At 37.2% G+C, this 18984-nt stretch overlaps 1 protein-coding gene across 3 annotated transcripts in view; it reads right to left on the reverse strand.

Moving 5' to 3' along the window:
• Grm3 (glutamate metabotropic receptor 3) overlaps nucleotides 1-18984 on the reverse strand; it is a 204875-nt gene that overhangs the window by 109512 nt on the left and 76379 nt on the right. The window contains exon 2 of one of the 3 annotated variants that reach the window (XM_047562725.1): nucleotides 17738-17773. The exons of the other annotated variants lie outside the window; for them this stretch is intronic. The gene's annotated coding sequence lies outside the window, so the exon portion shown is untranslated. The remainder of the gene's footprint in view (nucleotides 1-17737; nucleotides 17774-18984) is intronic. 3 annotated transcript variants of the gene reach the window in all.

Here is an 18984-nt window from a genome sequence, read left to right on the forward strand (position 1 = left end):
CATATTAAGGCTATTTTCTAAATTTAAGTGACGCCTTTGAATGGGCCATAGGCCGCATATGTTCAGAGACCTGAAAATACTTATTCTTCTACATTTGTGCTTGAGCAAAAAATCAGCAGTCCATCAATTAAAGGGAGATATTTAATCCTAATTGCTTAGGAACTTGAGGCTGCTGTGTAACTTAGCCATTTTGTAGCTCTTTCATTATGACCCTTAGTTTTGGCAGGCATTTATGGAAAGCATGGATCTGATTTTGATAAGAAGTGATAATGGGCAGCATTTTTATTGTTTGTTTTTCGGTTCGTTGATCATCTCATTATTGATCGTCAGTTTTATCAAAGTCAGCTCTTCTTGACTCACTATTACATTGGGTCACTTGGTAGAACTTTGAGTTGCTGTTAGTTGAAAGACTTATTTTGTGAATTGCTTAAGAAAGATATGAAAGGGCCAAGGAGATGAAGATCTGGGGAGTTGAGCTACAGGATATACAGGAGGAAGAGCAACATTGGTATTAACTGGTGGGCACATGGCAGGATGAAAAGTCTCAGCTCTATCTCCCTGAGGAATATTACTGCCCTTTCCCCACAATTCCATCTTCTTATAAATGTAGGCTTGGAAAATGGTGTTGTGATTTAAACTGTAGGTAAATTTTGTAACCCTGAGGAACTATACTGTATTTCAGGCTTCTTCTAGTACTGTGTCTCGTAATCAGCAGGCATTTGAGATGGCATCAGAGGCCATCTATTAAAATTCCTTCCAGAGATAAAATGCTTGTGAAATACCTATTAAATCACCTGGAATTAAAACTTGGATTTCACTCACACTGTACAATAAGTTCAATCATTCATTAACTCAAACTTTCCATTGCACCCCAGCATCCACTGCATCAGGAGACTGGATTCGAAGTAAAAACTATTTGAGCTTTGCTCACAAGGTATGTGATCTTGGATACACACTTAACTTCTCTGTCAGTTTCCTCATCTATAAAATGGGGAAAAGAACATATGTTTCACAGAAAAGTTGTGAAGCTTAAAGTTAGAGATTATGTAGTAAAGAGTAAAATGTCTGGCTTTATATTTGACTTCCAAGTCTCATCATTATCTGGCTCTCACAATTAATTCAGTTTTGTAACTCACATCTTCCAAAGTGACTTCTTCTCCAGTTAGACTCTTTTCCTCAGGGTTCTTTGAAAATGCCATTCTGTTCTGCTTGACTTTACTTGGGAGTTTCCATGCTTTTTACTTAGCCAAAAATATGTGTATTTGGCATGTCCCAGTATAGTTGGATTTTCTGTTCTTGGAGTAAGTCAGCTATTGAGGGAAAATGACTGTGGATACAGAGTCAGTGTGAAACCTTGCAACTGCTAGATCCTGAATTTCTAGTTCCTCAACTACTCTGTCCATTCCTGTGGTGGGCATGGAGCATCCCAAAGAAATAAATGAACCTTCCTACCATTCTCTTCCTGTCTTTCAAGCAGGTTCACTAACTACACTGCCACACTGCTGCCTATAAATTATTCCAGCAGAATGTATCTTCTAAATCTTGGAAATGTTCTCATGTCAAATCTGACAAGGGGCATCTAAATGGTGAGGAGAATGTGCACCATAGATTTCATACAGAACTAACTGGGGCACGCTGAAATCATAATGAAAGTATTTATCCTTCTCGCCTGCCAGCTTATAGATTGATAGATTGGCTGCTTCATTACAGATTTGCCATTATATTTCATCTTCCTTTTTTCTATAGCTGCTCTACAGATCATATTTATTTCATATTATGGTCTGTCCCTGCAGAAGCTGTTTGAACCCTTATTAACTGCTGGCAAAGCTGCCTGTGGGTAAATTTCTGAAGATTTCTGTATCCAAAATGGATGTGTCATGAACATTTTTATTAGCTTTTCTGGATGTATTTTTGATAGTGAACAGAGTAAACTATAGTAGACTGAAGCTTATATTGACAAAGTGGGTATTTAATATGTTTAATAATTACTAACAAAGTAAGCACTTCTCTTGTGCCTGGTGCTGTTATCTGTTTCATGCATGCGATCATTACCAGCTTTTAAGAAATCAGAGAGGAAGGTATTATATTCCTGTTATATGAATGAAGTAGGTAGTAGATGGTGTTAAGAGAGGCTCAGTAAGTGCCAGAGCCAGCACAGCATTGGAATTGCAAACCTACCAGATCTATTTCTATAACCTATTGTGTTCATGAGCAAGTGAACCAAACTCTGTAAACATATTTGTTCATAAAATGTGCTCTGAGTGTTATTTGAAGGTTTTCTGTGATAATGAGTGTACATGAAGTGTAAGCATGGAACTTGGTCCTTAAAGGTATTTATTTATTAAAAACCATTTGTTAGGATTCAGACCAGTTTCTGTGTTGTGTGTCCTTTGTCTGAAGCCCAAGCAAAGCTATTGTTTTTATGCTGAGTTAATATCTTACCTAGCAGGTGTGCTTGGCTCTTTATGAAGGAACAACAGCAATGATCACTTTTCGAGTAGAATCAGATTGTGTCTGTTCACTGAGGGACCTACTAACATTTTTTTTTCTTTTTTTTTTTTTTTAATTATTTATTTTTTTATTTTTTACTGACTGCATTTTGATTCATTGTACACAAATGGAGTACATCATTTCATTTCTATGGTTGTACATGATGTAAATTCATACCATTCATGTAAGGAAATGCGAGGGAGTGGGATATGAAAAATCGTGGAATGAGACAGACATCATTACCCTATGTACATGTATGATTGCACATGATTACACAAGTGGGACCTACTAACATTGAGTTAGGGCTTCTCTTATTATGTTAAAAAAAGTGTCTTTTTTCTTATGAACCTATCTAGACAATTTTATTAGATATAAGTTCATTTTAAGAAAACATGAGGGTTGGGGATATAGCTCAGTTGGTAGAGTGCTTGCCTTACTAAGCACAAGGCCCTGGGTTCAAATCCCCAGCACTGCAAAAAAACATGAAAATTTTAATTTACAAAAGAGCAATATGGGTGTAGAACAGTTGTGAATGTGTGAATGTGTTAGATATTCATTAAATCTGGCTACTCCTCCCCTTGAGTGGACACAACACCTACGTATCGACAGTGGGTTGAATTCTACCAGTGATGGAAGAACAGAATATGGTCCACGTGAACCTCCCCATGAACTGGTTTCCATGGTTTTCCATTCCTTGTTGAACTGAGACAAGCCTGGAGACCTTGGAAACTAAGGTTGGAGAAGTACAGAGCCACAGATGAAAAGTACCTGAACTTCTTTGAATCACACCTGAAGAATTGGCACCTGGCCATCAAAAATATTCAAGTGGAATTTACTTGAGGAAAATATAACTGTAGTGTCAGAAATTATTCTTCTGTGGATTTGTTTGCTCCGTCAAACTAATATAGAAATGTTTCACAAACTTTGCCAGATATGCCAGATTGACTTTTAATTGAAGTGCTCCTTGTCTTTTTCATCTCTTGATGAGTTAAAACTCAATAGCTTCAAGAGTAAGCCTGCATCTGGCACCTGGAGATCACGTTGAATCCCTTCCTTATTTGCCTATCTGCCTGACCCAAAGATGCTCTTCACAAGCCTTCCCTAGCTGTTAGTACACACCAATCCACTGCTATCCCCACCTGCGCCTGGGGCTGTTATGCATTACCACTCTTCATGCCAGGTTAGTATTCTTCAGTACTATGTTATGTTCAGTACAGTTCAGACAATTTGAAACTTTAGTCAGCTCAACACCTCAAAGTCATCTTCTTCAAATACAATGAAAAAATAAGCTAGGCAGACCAGGGAGTTCATTTTGGTTCCTCTGCTTAAGGACCATGTAGCCCTAAGTAAGTCTACTACATTTCTCTTAAACTCAGGGTCCCAATCTGTAAAATGTAACTGATTCCTGTGCTGCTTGTCTTTCTCAGATGCTTTGAGGATAGGCATATGATTGATGACAGTGTTTCTAAGGTATTAAAGTGTACTGTAGGGCATTATAATTGCCATACAAAATAAGGACAACATTGGAATCTTTACAGTAAAATTGTACTTAGTACCACTGTGGAAGGCAGTGTGGTGGATTAAAACAAATGAGTAGAAGACTTTGTTTGATTCTTTTTTCATCCATTTCTGACTAGTTTTATGGACTAGTAATTCACTGAACTAACAGCTTCGTGATTTGGTTTTATTTAAACTTAGTATAATAATACCCACCTTGTGGAGTTGTGAGAACCAGATGAGCACTTGCAATTTGGGCACTGACAGATATAGTAATTAATCTATTTGAAAGATTTGCTACAGGTCATGTATTTCCAGAATTTATAACTGATTATATGCATATTAGAAAATATTTAACAATGGAAATAAGGAAGTAGATAAACCTAATATGAAAAATTAGAAGCCACAGTAAGTTGGAGGTCAGGTAAACATTAGCATAATGCCAACTAGTGAGATTATTACCCACCCCTCTTGGTCTGACTTAGAATTTTAAGACAGTAGAATTAATAGGACATAAATTTCCTATTTCATGTATGAATACATGACCAACCAGTGTAACTCCACATCATGCACAACCACAAGAGTGGGAAGTTATACTCCATGCATGTATAATGTCAAAATAAACCCTACTGTCATGTATATCTAAAAAGAACAAATAAAAAAAATCGAAAAAGAAAAAGATAATTCTTTGCAGTTGTCTAGGAACAAATTTGGTATATGGAGAGCTTACTCGTACTGAGTAATGCAGCAGCAATTTACAGCCAGGTATATTTGCTCTTGGTTACACGGAGACTGAAACCTGAAGAGGTAGGCTAACAGCAGGAAGATTGTATCATCATTAAGCATGACTAGCTGCTCTTTCCCATTGAGCTATTTTAAGATAGCTTTTCTTCAAATCCCTGTGGTCTCCTGTAGATTAAGCCTAACTACCACATTAAACTTTTATCTGGTTTCATATGCAAATAAAGGCTATCCTCCCTGCTCCATTTAATCCTTTCCCTGCAACCATTTTAACAAAACGTGTGGGTCCATTACTATTAGTAATAATAAGCCTTCACACGTTGGAAAATCAAGAAAATATTCACATATTATCTAATATGTGAATACAATATTAGCATATACTTCTCAGCTAAGTTAGTAGAAGAAAATTAATTTTTGTGTATAAAGAAAAGATATGTGATTCCATTTAACTGAACTGCTATGTGTGGTGTGGGAAAGTGGAAGAGGAGGAGAAAGAGGGGAAAGGGGCACTGGAAGTAGAAATGCAAATCAAAATGACAGGTGAGGAAAATTTACAGGGAAAAAAAAGGAAGAGCCTAGTAGGAAGAGTTTCACCAAGTATTCCAAACTAGCTGGGAATGGAACTATATCTGTGTACATTTGTCTGTGAAGGATATTTTTGTTGTTAGAAGGCTTTGTTCTGGAATGAGGCTACATGCTGAGAGATTTCCTGTGTGACATTTATGGGAATATGAGCTTATTTTTCTTTACGAGTAAATATTTGAGTTATCTAACCCTAACATGTCTTTGAGAGGTTTACAGCTTATGACTAATTCCATGTTATTGATGAGCAGAAATAGAAATGGAATTCAAAAATTATCTCCTAATTTCACTTTAACCCACAGTTTCAAACGGCAGAATTGTTAACAAGTACAGAACTTGTTGGACTAAGTTGGACCGCTGGGCACATTTTCCAGAAAAGGAAAATATTTCAATAACGGCCAAAATCAGTGAGAAATAGGTACAATGGAGGAATCAAAGGGCTTAGAATTAAAGAATTATAGAGACTGAATTATAGAGACTGTATTATTAGAATTATACAGACTGTATAATTAATGGTACTTTCAGGAGGGAAGCACGAGAAGAGTCTCAGGTGCTCCATTTTTCTGAGTTTGAACTAAACCCTTCTTCCACAGACTGGAAGCCCTGTATTCTAGGGAGTGAGCTTCTAAGTCTCATCCTTTATTGTCTCCCCAACACTTCTTCCACCATGGGATTTGTTTATACATAATGCTTTTCTGCCTCAGTTGTACTGCCTACCATTCTAGTTTCCTGCCGGATTTGGATTCCAACACTATGTTTAGAGTACAGATCACACCGGTTTCCCACTCTGGTAAGAGTATGTTTCTGGATATGACTTCATTTCATTCATTCTTCTGTGAAATGAATGATCACCTAAGATGATCTTCAAATGGTACTTAGTTCCTCAATCTTCAGTTGGTACTTAATTCCTAATCTCCAGCTGTTACATATTCTGTTTACTACCCATGTGACCACTGAAAACTTAGTGAATCTTCTTATTGTCTCATGTGGAGGTTGGTATAGCATGAATACCTATGTCATAGGACTGTGGTGAACAGGCGATTAGTTAACCCTTGGGACATTGCCTGCCACATTTAAACCCTTGAAAATGCTATCATTATTTCTGTTCTTATTAATATCATTGCTACTTTGCCATATCTATTGTAATATTGTCTCTGCATTAAAATCTCCTATATGAATCACTCCTGAACTTACCATGCTCTTTGGACACTGACCATGTCCTCTGTAGCCAGGCTCATTTTCCCAGACCTAATACTAATCTGTTGCAGAATTTTCCTCTTTTGTAGCTTGACTCTGCCTCATACTTGAGTGTGCTTAGGTTCTAATGTTATAGGACTTCATATTTCCATTTTTAAAGCACTGAGTACATTTTACCTTAAAACTTATTTAACGTTTTTTTTTTCTCTGCTAACTTTCAGTCTCTTTATAGCTGGATACTTTGCCATTTACATGCTCATGTCTAATATATCTTACATATGGAAGGCCCTCATGCATGTGTTTTGATTAATTGAAAGATCCTCCATACAGAATATATATTTTCTAAAAATTTAACCCTTCAACACTTCAAGTCAAAGTAGCAATTTAGAAATAAGGATTTTTACTTCTGTTAGGGTCACTGAGTGTGTATAAATTACCAATCCTGAATAACTTAGAAAAATGTAGCTAACCTAAATCAACAAATATATATCAGTTATCAATTAAAAACTAGTCGCTGTATTGGGCTTTAGTAATAACAAATAAAAAATAAACTTAAGCACTTCATTTGTCTATGTAAGATAAAGAATAAATACATGGGTTCAGATTCTTTGATGTATTAATTCAGCCAGGTATTCAGTCATTTAATATTTGCTGACCTATTGACACTGCTCATGCAGAAGACGAAGACTCTTTATTCCTGGAATGTGACCCAGGGACTCCCTCCAAGGTGCTAGCATGTTCTAGCACACAGGATACCATGGCCCTTGAGGTTCTCAAACTACTTCATATATATTCAGAAATTCTATGAGATAGATATGAAAACCAAATTAAACCATATTTTCAGATGAAGAAGATTACATAAATAAATAGTATGGTTAAGACTTGGAAGGTAGATTGCTACAACATCAAATAATCAGGCAGCATATTAGGTTAAAGCTTGTAAAATTAACAATTTTTTATGAGAACAAGTTGAAATTATCAATTTCATATGGTTCAATCTAATATACACAGGATCTGAGTTGTTTTGGAAAGAATGGTGGAGAAGTAGAATTTACTGTAAATATTAGAAAGTTGACATAATTTTATAGGAATTGGGTACTCAATAAGTAAAGAAGACTATGACACTTGACAGAAATTCTCATATTTATCTAAGGGAACTTTGGATGGACCATTTGGCTAGGTTATTGGGAATAAAATGTGGAAATACTAGGTCCAGGTTACCGGGGATTTGGAGAGAGGAGAGACACAAACTCTGAAAGCTTTCGTGTTGTTTGGTAGTTCCTGAAAAGAGTTTCTGCTATTGGACTAAAAATATGGAAGATCTAAGCCAGGAAGGATGCTGATGTGAAGGCATGCATGTGTGAGCACGCATGTGCAAATGCACCAGATCAGTGTGGAGAGTCACTGGGGTCAGGAGCTTTTAGGAATCAAGTTCTTAAGTGAGTAAATGTTGGTAGTAGTTCTGGAAACTTGAAGGAACTGATGTAATGGATAATCATTTCATGAGAAGAATCAAAGTAATTTGACTATTTTGGTTTTTGTGTAGTGAGTAGGGAGAGGGAAAAATCTATTATGATTCTCAAGATTCAAACCCAGGTGACTAAAGGAAATATACAGTTACAGATTGAGAGCAGGTTGTTAGGGGAAGGACCTATTTAGGGGAAGGGAAAGCAACATGGTGAGTTTGGGTTTAGGATTTGAGCTGCCACTAGTGACACACACTTGGAATCCCAAAGACTTGGGAGATTGAGGCAGGAGGATTGCAAATTTGAGGCCAGCTTCAGTATGCAATTGAAAACATCCAATAGGTAGCTAGAAATATGATTTATAGCTCTACAGAGGTTGGGAATGAAGTCAAGCTTGTGGAGATAATGACTGAAATCAGAATATTTAATAAACTCACTGAGAAAGATGGCATTGTACAGGATGTACTCAAGGACAGAAACTTGAGAATGCCTAGACTTCAGCAGAACACACACAGCCAGGCTAGCAGGAGCATTCAGAGAAGTAGCACCATAGAAGCAAGTTCCTCAAGACTTAGTAAAAACAGGAACTATCAAATTGTCTAAGCAAATTCAATTAAGATAAGAGCAAAGGTCATTTGTGAATATTGGGATAGTAGAAAGCCAGAAGTAGCACTAAAAGGTTGTTTTGGGGGGGGGTGAGGGTGGGAGAAGCACCTCCCACCCCCATGCAGTGGAAGATATAATGCTAAAATTTAGAGAAAAAACATTAAGGCAAGAAATGTAGGTTATCATACAAAGTGGTCCACTTGAAAGGAATCTAAAACTGCTGGAGGAAATTTGGTCTGACCAATACTTACTATTTTGAAAGTCATTTTGAGAGAGTATGTATACATGTCTGTGTATTTACATATACATGTTTATACATGCAGGCTCAAAGAGTCCAGGTCCTGTCCTTTCTTCCTGATTGATCCGGAATTAGGTTTGTAAAGTTATTAAAAGGAGAGACAAAAACACTGATCTCCAAAAAACTAATTTTCCTTATGAAAGCGTACAAAATGAATGGAAGGAATAACGAGTGTAATGCTAGAAAAATGATCCTGTAAGAGATGAACTGTTGGGACACTCTTTCCAGTGAAGTCTACTACCCTTTTTAATAGGTCCCTATTATTGCTACTTGTGCTATTTTTCATAGTAACTTAGATATTCTGGGCTGTTGAAAGAATGAAGATATTATATAATCAAAGCAATGAGAGAAAGACAATAAAACATTGTTTTGTGATGTTTGAAGTTATTTCTATTCTACAGTAATGAATTCAAATGACTTGGTCAGGTTTTGTTAGAAAGGTATATTATTTCATTCATGTATGTGAGAAGTTAGTTTTCCTTTCAGTTACAACCGAGGTACAAGCCTTGAGTGCATCACTGTATTTTCAAGGAAAACAGGTAAAGTTAATGATTTAGAAATCTTAGCTTTTGTCCATATCAGGAAAGGAAAAATAGAGCAGTATTTTTGTCTGAAGGATTTTTTTCTGCCATTAGTAGGTCAGGATCACTTCTGTGCTGGACAATAGGTAGCACAAGAATACTCTAGAAAAGTATAGAGAGATCTAGAGTAAGAAATAGTACTATTGGCAAGTTTTATATGTCAGGGACTATTCTTAGAATGTTGGATTAGACATATTACCTCACTTCCTCCTTCCAAAATTCTCCTGCAGTAAACACTAGTATCATCACAATACTGATGGAGAGAGATGAAGATGTTACTCTGCTGAGGTGAATAGAGCTGGAATTTGAGCAGGCGGCCCTGCTTAGTAGTCCAGGCTCTTAATCATTACACTGTGATTTCTTTAAGGGTCATAAGCATTCTTCAACTTAAAAAAACAAAAAACAAAAAAACAAACCTGAAATGAACTCATAATAGGAAGCTAAACAGAAGTAATTTTGGGTGACTGCATCTGGATTCACTCTATAAAGTGAAGCCAGAACAGATAAATGAATGCTGCTTTCTTTTGGGATAAATTGACTGTGGCAACTGTAAACTCTTTTTCTTGGAAGGTGCTTTTAATATACAAGTAATATATCAACAAAAACGCCCCTGGAAACGAAGGAATTGGGTTTCTTTGGACTCCGTGCATTACCCCAACCCTGTAATGATGATTGTGTATCTCCACTACTACATTTCACTCTGGGAGGCTTGGACTTAATTGCAGTTACTTTACCAGTTTTATTGCCTGCTCATTAGCCAAATGATAAAATCCCAACCAACAGAACAGATGTGGACATGGATGCCCTGCTCTGTGTGTGACAAATGAAGGACAGTAAGCATATGGGGAAAGTCACACCTGAGTACTCAAAAGTGATAGGACAAGTGGAAGCCTGCTGAGAGGAGGGAAAGAGATGATGTGAAGGACTGTTAGCTCAGTAGTGCGGCACAGTGCAGATCAGGACTTTGGAAGAGATCAAATCTGAATACTCATTTGCCTCATTTAATTCATCAATTTACTTCAGATCCCCATTGCCTGGGGAAGAAGAGAGCAATTCTCAGGATGATGGATCTTGTCTCTTAAGTTCTCAGGAAAGTCAAGGTTGTGCAAACTTTCTAGAAGTAGTCTGAGAAAATGATAGGCCTAAACGATGAATAGTTCAAATATGTTTGACTTTCAATAATACTTTTATTTCTATTCCATGGGAAATGCATCTCTGTCACACACTTTCTCTTGGTAATCCATTTGTTTTGCAGGAGGTGAAAGGACTGCAAATGTTCCTACCAGCTGCATTTTTGGTCTTTAATTCTAAGTTTCTAGAGGGCAGAGTCTAGGTCCTTTGTGCATGCCCTGTCATAGTGTCTACTGTAAGAGACTAATAGGTGCTAACAGGGGCTTGGTAGGAAAATAATACTAAAAAGTATTTATGAACCTCCTTCGGCACACACAACAAAATGATCTTTTAAGCTAATGTAAATATTTTCAGGTTACTATGTGCCGTTTTGAGATGTTACACTTTATTATTTTAAACTTTATTCATCTTGATGTGTGAATCTTGTACTGATACATATTTTTTTTGTGAAGTTTCAGATAGTAAATATTCCAGTGTTGAAGGGTATACAGTTTTTGTTGCAACTATTCAACTCTGTTGTGATAGTCTAAAAGCTGCTCTTGATAATATACAAACACATGTGTGCAGTTGTGTTCTAATAAAACTTTATGCACACAACTCCAGAAAGCAGTATGGAGATTCCTCTGAAAACCTAGAATGGAATCACCATTTGACCCTGTTATCCAACTCCTTTATATATATCCAAAGACTTAAAATCAGCATACTACAGTGACACAGCCACATCAATATTTATAGCAGCTCAATTCATAATACCTAAGTTATGGAGCCAACTGAGTTACCCTCCAACAGATGAATAGATAAAGAAAATGTATCATATATACACAATGGAGTATTACTGAGCCATAAAGAAGAATGAAATGTGGAATTTGTCAGTAAATGGATGGAACTGATCATGCTAAGTGAAATAAGTCAATCCCTGAAAAACAAAAGCCCAATGTTTTCTCTGATAAGTATATCCTAACACACAATAAGTGGGGGTGGAGGAAGAATAGAAGCTAATTAGATTAGACAAAGGGGAAGGAAGGGAAGGGAGAGAGAGATGGGAATAGGAAAGACAGTGGAATGAATCAGGCATACCTTTCCTATGTACATATATGAATATACCACAGTGAATCTCCACATCATGTACAACCACAAGAATGGGATCCCAATTAGAATAAATTATGCTCCATGTATGTATAATATGTCAAAGTATTCTACTGTCATATCTAAAAAGAACAAATTTTTTATAAACACACACAAAAAACTTTATGCACAAGAACAGTGGAGAAAATTTTAGTCTGCAGGCAAAAGCTTCAAAATCTTCATTTAGTTCATACACACTTTCTCTCCCTACACTATATGTGGACACACACACGCACACACACACACACACACACACACATATACACATGGATTTCAGAATCTCATTCATATATTAAATAGCCATTGGGATAATGCTATAATGTGCTATGCATTGTTGTAAACATACAAAGATAAAGAGGGGGAAAGGTAGCATCTTTCCTTACGAAACTTACTGGCTAGAGAGGAAGATGGGTAAAGACAGATAAACACAAATGCTCTGCAATATATGTCATGATAGCACTATGCATAATAGGCCAGGGGGAACACACAGTCTCCTGAGAAGTTTACTGAAGGGAGTCTTCCTGGAGCAGTGGGATTCAGGAGTTAGCTGGGAAGGAAAGAAAGGGAATATATGTGAATGTAATGAGGTTGAGGCACAGGTAGGGACCAGACAATAATGGACTTTGCCTTCCCAAAGAGCCTGCTTTTTTCCCTAAGAGATCTTGTGTGGTTAAAATAGATTTCTTCTCTTAAAACCTTCCATAAATTTCCTGTGAATCTCTGTCTTTCTTGTACTATTCACTTTCTCCCCTGTGCTATAGTTTGTCTTGCACTTGCCTTCTTTGTGCCTGACAGTTTCCATCCCTGACTGGGTTTTGAGACCTTTCTATTAATAATATTTGATTCCCACTCAGGTCTTGGGTTCCCTTGCTTTAATCCTGGTTGTAACTTCAAAGTTGTACATTTCAGTTTCACTCCTTATTCTGAGTGCTGAGACCTCTCTTGACACATATTAGGCCTCTTGAATGATGGGATTGACCAGTTCTATTAAGAAGAGCATTACAGTACTATGCTGATTTTAAATCCTTTGGGTATATATCAAGGAGTGGGTATATGGTAGTTCCATTCCAAGTTTTCTGAGGAATGGTTGTACCAATTTGCAGTCCCACCAGCAATGATTGAGTGTACCCTTTTCCCCACATCCCTCACCAACATTTATTATTACTTGTATTCTTGATTAGTGCCATTCTGACTGGAGTGAGATGGAATCTCAGTGTAGTTTTGATTTGCTTTTCTCTATTTGCTAGAGATGTTGAATACTTTTTAAATCTATTTGTTGACCATTCATACTTCTTCTGTGAAATGTGTGAAGTGTCTATTCAGTTTCTTTGACCATTTATGGATTGAGTTATTTGTTCTTAACAAAACTTAAGAACTTAAATTTTGGTATTAAGTTCTTAGAGTTCTTTATATATTCTGGAGATTAATGTTCTATTTGAGGTGTAGGTGGCAAAGTTTTCTCTCATTCTGTAGGCTCTCCATGTTCTTGATTGTTTCCATTGCTGTGAAAAAGTTTTTCAGTTTGATATCATTCCATTTATTAATTCTTGACTTTACTTCTTGTGCTTTAGGAGTCTTGTTGAGGAAGTTTGTTCCTAAGTTGACATAATGAGGGTTGGGCTTATGGTTTCGTCTAGTAGGCGCAGGGTCTCTGGTCTAATGCGTAGGTCCTTGATCCACTTTGGGTTGAGTTTTGTGCAGGGCGAGAGATAGGGGTCCAATTTCATCCCAGTACATATGGATTTCCAATTTTCCCAACACCATTTGTTGAAGAGTCTATCTTTTCTCCAATGTAAGTTTATGGCACCATTGTTTAGCATGAGATAACTGTATTTATGTGGGTACGTCTCTGTGTCTTTTATTCTCTTCCATTGGGCTTCATGTCTGTTTTGGTATCAATATCATACTGTTTTTTTGTACTATTGCTCTGTAGTATACTTTAAGGTCTGGTATTGTGAAGCCCAAAGCAATTCACAATACCTAAGCTATGGAACCAACCTAGGTGTCCTCCAACAGATGAATGTATAAAGAAAATGTGGTACATATGCAGAATGGAATATTACTCCACCATAAAAAAGAATGACATTATGACATTTGCCAGAAATTGGATGGATCTTTGACATGTGGATGCTAAAACACAACCAGAGAATGGGCGGAGGGAGTAAAAGTTCGGAAGATTGGACAAAGGAGTATGAGGGAAGGGAGGAGGGACAGGAATAGGAAAGACAGTGGAATGAATCTGATGTAACTTTCCTATGTACATATAAAACTACACCACAGTGAATCACCACATCATGTATAACCAGAAGACTGGGATCCTAATTAGAATAAGATGTACTTCATGTTTGTATGAATATGTCAAAATATACTCATACTGTCATGCATAACTAAATAGAACAAATAGGAAAGAAGAGCATTACAGAGAAAATGACTATATGAATTTGCAGTAGATAATCATGGTGGGTGCACAGAGAATATTAATGGTTAAGGGGAGCAGGAATTCTGAGGTTTAACTTTAAAAATGCTTTAATACTTTCATTTTTAATTATGTGTTTAAAAAATAATTTACCTCAGATGAGGAAGGGGTGTGAAAAGTAATAATTTTGGGCTTGTGTTCTATATTGTTGTGGGTAATGGGAGTAGTCTGAAATGTTCATGGAGAGAAGGTTTAGTGATAGATTCAGAAAAGAATGTGGAGAGGAAGGAAGTTGTGTCAGAACACAAAGGATGGAACTGATCCGTGCAACCTTGAGTACCAACTCTGAATCATACACCACAATGTAGTCAGTGTAAAAACTGGAGGAAATTGGAGCTAGGATCCATACCTTCAAGGAACTTGGGTGCAGTTCCCTCAAGCAGGGATGTAAGGCTTCTTTTAAACTTAGGAAGAAGATTCATCTTTTGTTTTAGAAAAGCTGTCATGATAAGAAAGATCCCTTGGGTGAAGGAGTTGATCTCTGCTCATCATTCGGGGCGAGTGCCAACAACTATTCGAGTACACATAGGCAGTCTTGTCAAATTGGAACTGCTGGAGATGTTCTTAGATTAATGCTAGACATAGATGCAATTAATAGAAGAAATAATGACCCCTGGAGAAAGAAGACTGATAGTTTTCACCATATAAGTATGAAGTGGCAAATGTCATTCTAGCCCAGTTATTCAATAGGTGAAATAAATTATTTGCTTCCCCCTAAATTCATATTTTGAAGCCTAATTAATGCCCATTATGACTGTATTTGAAAGTGATTAGGTCATCAGAGTAGTTTCCTTCTGAATGGGATTGATGTCTTCATAAGAATAGAAAGAAACTAGAGTTTATTTCTCTTTCTACCAAGTGAAAATATTACCAGAAAATGTGCCCAAACCAGTAATTGAATCGGCCAACATTTTGACCTCGCCTTCCTGGCCTCCAGAACTGTGAAAAATAATTTCAGTTGTTTAAGCCACAGAGTCTATGGTAATTTGTTACAGAAACCCACACAGACTAAGACAAGGATTTCAGTTCACAAAATGGAAAGAAGTAATTATTGTTTGCCTACTGTGGCTGGTTATGTTTTCCAGAGGGCTATCCTCCCTGTTCTTTTACAATGAGTCTGTTTTGAGTCTGTTTTTCCTGCCTGTCACTGTGGGAGGGTTTTCTGTAAGAGAATGTGCTGGAAGTGATGCTGTGTGACCTGTGAATCTAGGTCATACCTTTGTTGCCTTTTAGTGATGTAATTTGGAAAGACCACACTTAACAGAGTTTGGCAGAGTATAAGTGTTCATTTGTTCACTGAGTGATAAATTGAATTGACTTTTGCAAATGATCTAATTTTCTCCACTCAAGAGTATGGTCCATGAATTAGGAACAGGCATAATACCTAGTATCTTGCAAGAAACACTCTTAGGTCCCATCCCAGGGCCTGTTGAATCAGAATCTGCATTTTAAACAGTATCCCCAGGTGCTTCAAATGCACATTAGATTTTGAGGAATACCAATTCAACTAATTTTGGTATTCACCTAGGAAAACTTCCCAGACATGAGATAGTCGATCTATTTGCTACTGTATGTTCTCCAATGTATTATTGTGAAGAAACTAAAGAGCTCCTGGGAAAATGATTTTACAATCCAGAAATTTTATCTTAAAGTTAGTCTTTTTGGAAGCTATAGAGATTGACTATATGAGCTGTGAAACCTTGTGCTTACGTTCTATGATAATGAAAGTTAAATTGTGCTACTAGTGTCTTACCTGGAAAATTATTTCCTGACATTTCCCTAGATAATCCTGAAGAGCAATCCCTCAGGAAGAAAACAGTTCTACCTGTGTGTGTGTGGTTTGTACAGGAAAGCAACAAGCAGCCTGCTGATTTATTTTCTAGTTTGATAGAAGGAACTTATTTAGTCTATTTATCTACATATCTCTTGACCCAATGACTTTGTACCAGCTGACCTAAACAGTAGTGTCTCTCTGCTCCTGTCATTGAAAAGTGCTGGTGGGGTGGGAGTGATCCCACTTTCACCTGTGAAGTAATTGCTCAGAAGTGTGTGAAATGGTGACCAAAGGTCCTCTTATAGGAAGTCTAGAAAAAAAAAATGTCATTTTCTCCCCCGAATTACCTCATTTATCATTAGTGAGCCTGCAGTCCTGATCTATAATTGTAAATACATGTTATTTAAAACCCATTTGTTACCACATGCACTGTCTGGCAGACAATCTGGCAGAGTTTGTCATCCAGGAGGGTCTACAAGTGATTAGCTCAGTAGAGGCCTTGCTACCCATGATGGTGAGGGCAGAGCTGAGGAGCAAGGTGAGGACTCCAAGTGCAGGAAGAGAAATTCTAAAGCACTCAGAATCCTCTGGTTGGTCAAGTGTCCCCAGCCATACCTTCAACCTCCCTCAAAGAACTCTCCTTGTGACCTCAACCACTGGTATTTCCACAACCCATACTACCCTGATGAAATGAGATAGAGCTCAGTTTTTTAAACTCCTTTAGTAAAAAAATTCCTATTCTTGCATAACAGATCCTGTTCATCAACTTTTTTCTTAGCATCAATTTAAATCTCAAAGTTTGCTCTAAGAAAGGGTCTTTTTTTTTTCTCCCTTAGTTCCAAAGGGGTTCATCCAGTCCCCATTCTGTGTATAATATCCCTCCAAGTACTGGGAGAATACCATCTCTCCAAGCCTTTCTTTGCTAGACTAGTAATTTCAATTTTGTTTATCTTTTCTCACAGGTGTCATTTTCCTTACTTTTAGTCATTATACCTATTATCTGAACCATATTCTACAAGGTACTTTTTATTTTATTTTTTATAAATGTGAAACTCAACAGGGAATTTTTATTTCATAGGGTTCTGCCCATATGGAGAATAATAGAATGATTACCTCCTTGGGATCCATTCGACAAACACAAGTTCTATATTACCTGAATTTTTTGTGTCATTCAAAGAAATAACTTGTACCATGTACAGAATCAAATTTCATAGTATTAATAATATTCCTAGTATCATTTGGGGCTTTTAGAATGGCACTATGAATGGCCAACTCTAAATTTAAAAAACTGGGAGAATATTAATGTGCCAGCAATAGAGTAAATGAAGAACAGAAAGCCCAGTTATTCCAGTTAATGACCTTAGAACTAGTACATTAAGACTACCAAAAAAAGTATCTCCATCTTAGGCCACACTGACAAAACTGCAGTGAGTCTCCTGACATGGGTAGCTCATTACTGTAATATTTTGTTCATGGGCTGTTATGCTAACATTATGGACAAGACTGAATCCAACCAGAGACCAGCTCCAAGGAGCCAGGGATTGTTGTGGTTAACATCCCTGATAGATATCAAGTTCTTAGTAGTACATTTGTAAAAATAAAAAGTACCAATATATTAAGTAGATAGTAAAAGTCTGGCAACTAGAACAAATAAATTCATGGAGAATGATCAGTAAGTATTCTAAAACAGGCAATTCATGTATCATAAATAAGAACCTGTTTTAGATTTGCTAGGTAAGGGGCAGGGGTGTAGCTCAGGGGTACAGCACTTACCTAGCATGTACAAGACACTGTGTTTGATCCTCAGCACTGGAAAAAAAATTGTTAGATAGTATAAATCATTTTTGAAAATAAAGACTTCTGAGAACAACTCAAGATATAATGAATCAAAGTTGCTGGTGGTAGGGAGGGGAGGGAGCTTGGACTCTATTTTTCAGAAGACTCTGAGGATTTGTACGACTGAGTGAGAGTGAGGACTGCTGGATCTCAAGTCTCTTCCAATGCTCAGTTTGTGTTCTAAGATACCTTTTCTCCCAAGGACCCAGTTTTCCAGAAGGAGCATGTTATGGTTTAGATAGAATGTCTCCCCTCCCCCAACTCCTATGTTAATGCAGGAATATTCAGATGTAAAATGATTGGACTATGAGAACTTTATTTTAGTTTGAATGGACAAACTGGATGCTAACTGTAGGCAGGTAGGTGGACGTGGCTGGAGGAAGTAAGTCACTAGAGGTACATATTTAGGACTTGTATTTTGGTACCTCATGTTCTCTGGTTCTGGAATCCAATGACCTGAGATGCTTTCCTCTACCATGCCTTCCTGCCATGATGTTCAGCCTCACCTTGGGCCCAGAGCAATGAGTCCACTGACCATGAACTAAATTTCTGAAACAATGAGCTAAAATAAGTTTTCCTGCCTCTAAGTTGTTCTCGTTGAGTCCTTTGGTCACAGGATGCAAAATCAATGTGGAGGGGACTTCACTTCCTCAACTTTAAGGTCCCTGGTCATGCTAATATTACAAGGAACCCAAGCTTCTCCTGATGTCTTCCATGCTTCCCAATGATGTTCCTTCTCCAAGGTGCCCATAGAGTTTACACTTCCATGTGGCAGTTCAGGTCTTCCTTTGTGGTATTTACCACCTGGATCTGTTCTTCCTACAGAGTGCCTCCCAATGCTGGCCCTGCCTTTCTCTTTTGCCTTAAAATGCATCTATTCTAAATTTCATCCTCTTGACCAGGTAACAAGTGCACTTTACTAGAGATAGAGATAATAATATCTCAAGATAATATCTAGTGGTGAAAACTGAACACCTTTGACCCATTGGTAAAGAGAATTTATGGTCCCTCTCAAATCTTAGTGTGCAGAAATCTTATTGAATAGCACAGAGCTTATACCCAAATATCTATGTATTTTGTATGTTTAATTTTAGATTTAATTTGGTGGTTTAAGTTTAAATTCTGAATTATCAAGCTGGAAATCCTGAACAATAGTACAATAACCTATTACAAAATAAGCTACA

Source organism: Sciurus carolinensis, chromosome 8, assembly GCF_902686445.1.
Source record: "Sciurus carolinensis chromosome 8, mSciCar1.2, whole genome shotgun sequence".
Classification (NCBI taxonomy): domain Eukaryota; kingdom Metazoa; phylum Chordata; class Mammalia; order Rodentia; family Sciuridae; genus Sciurus; species Sciurus carolinensis.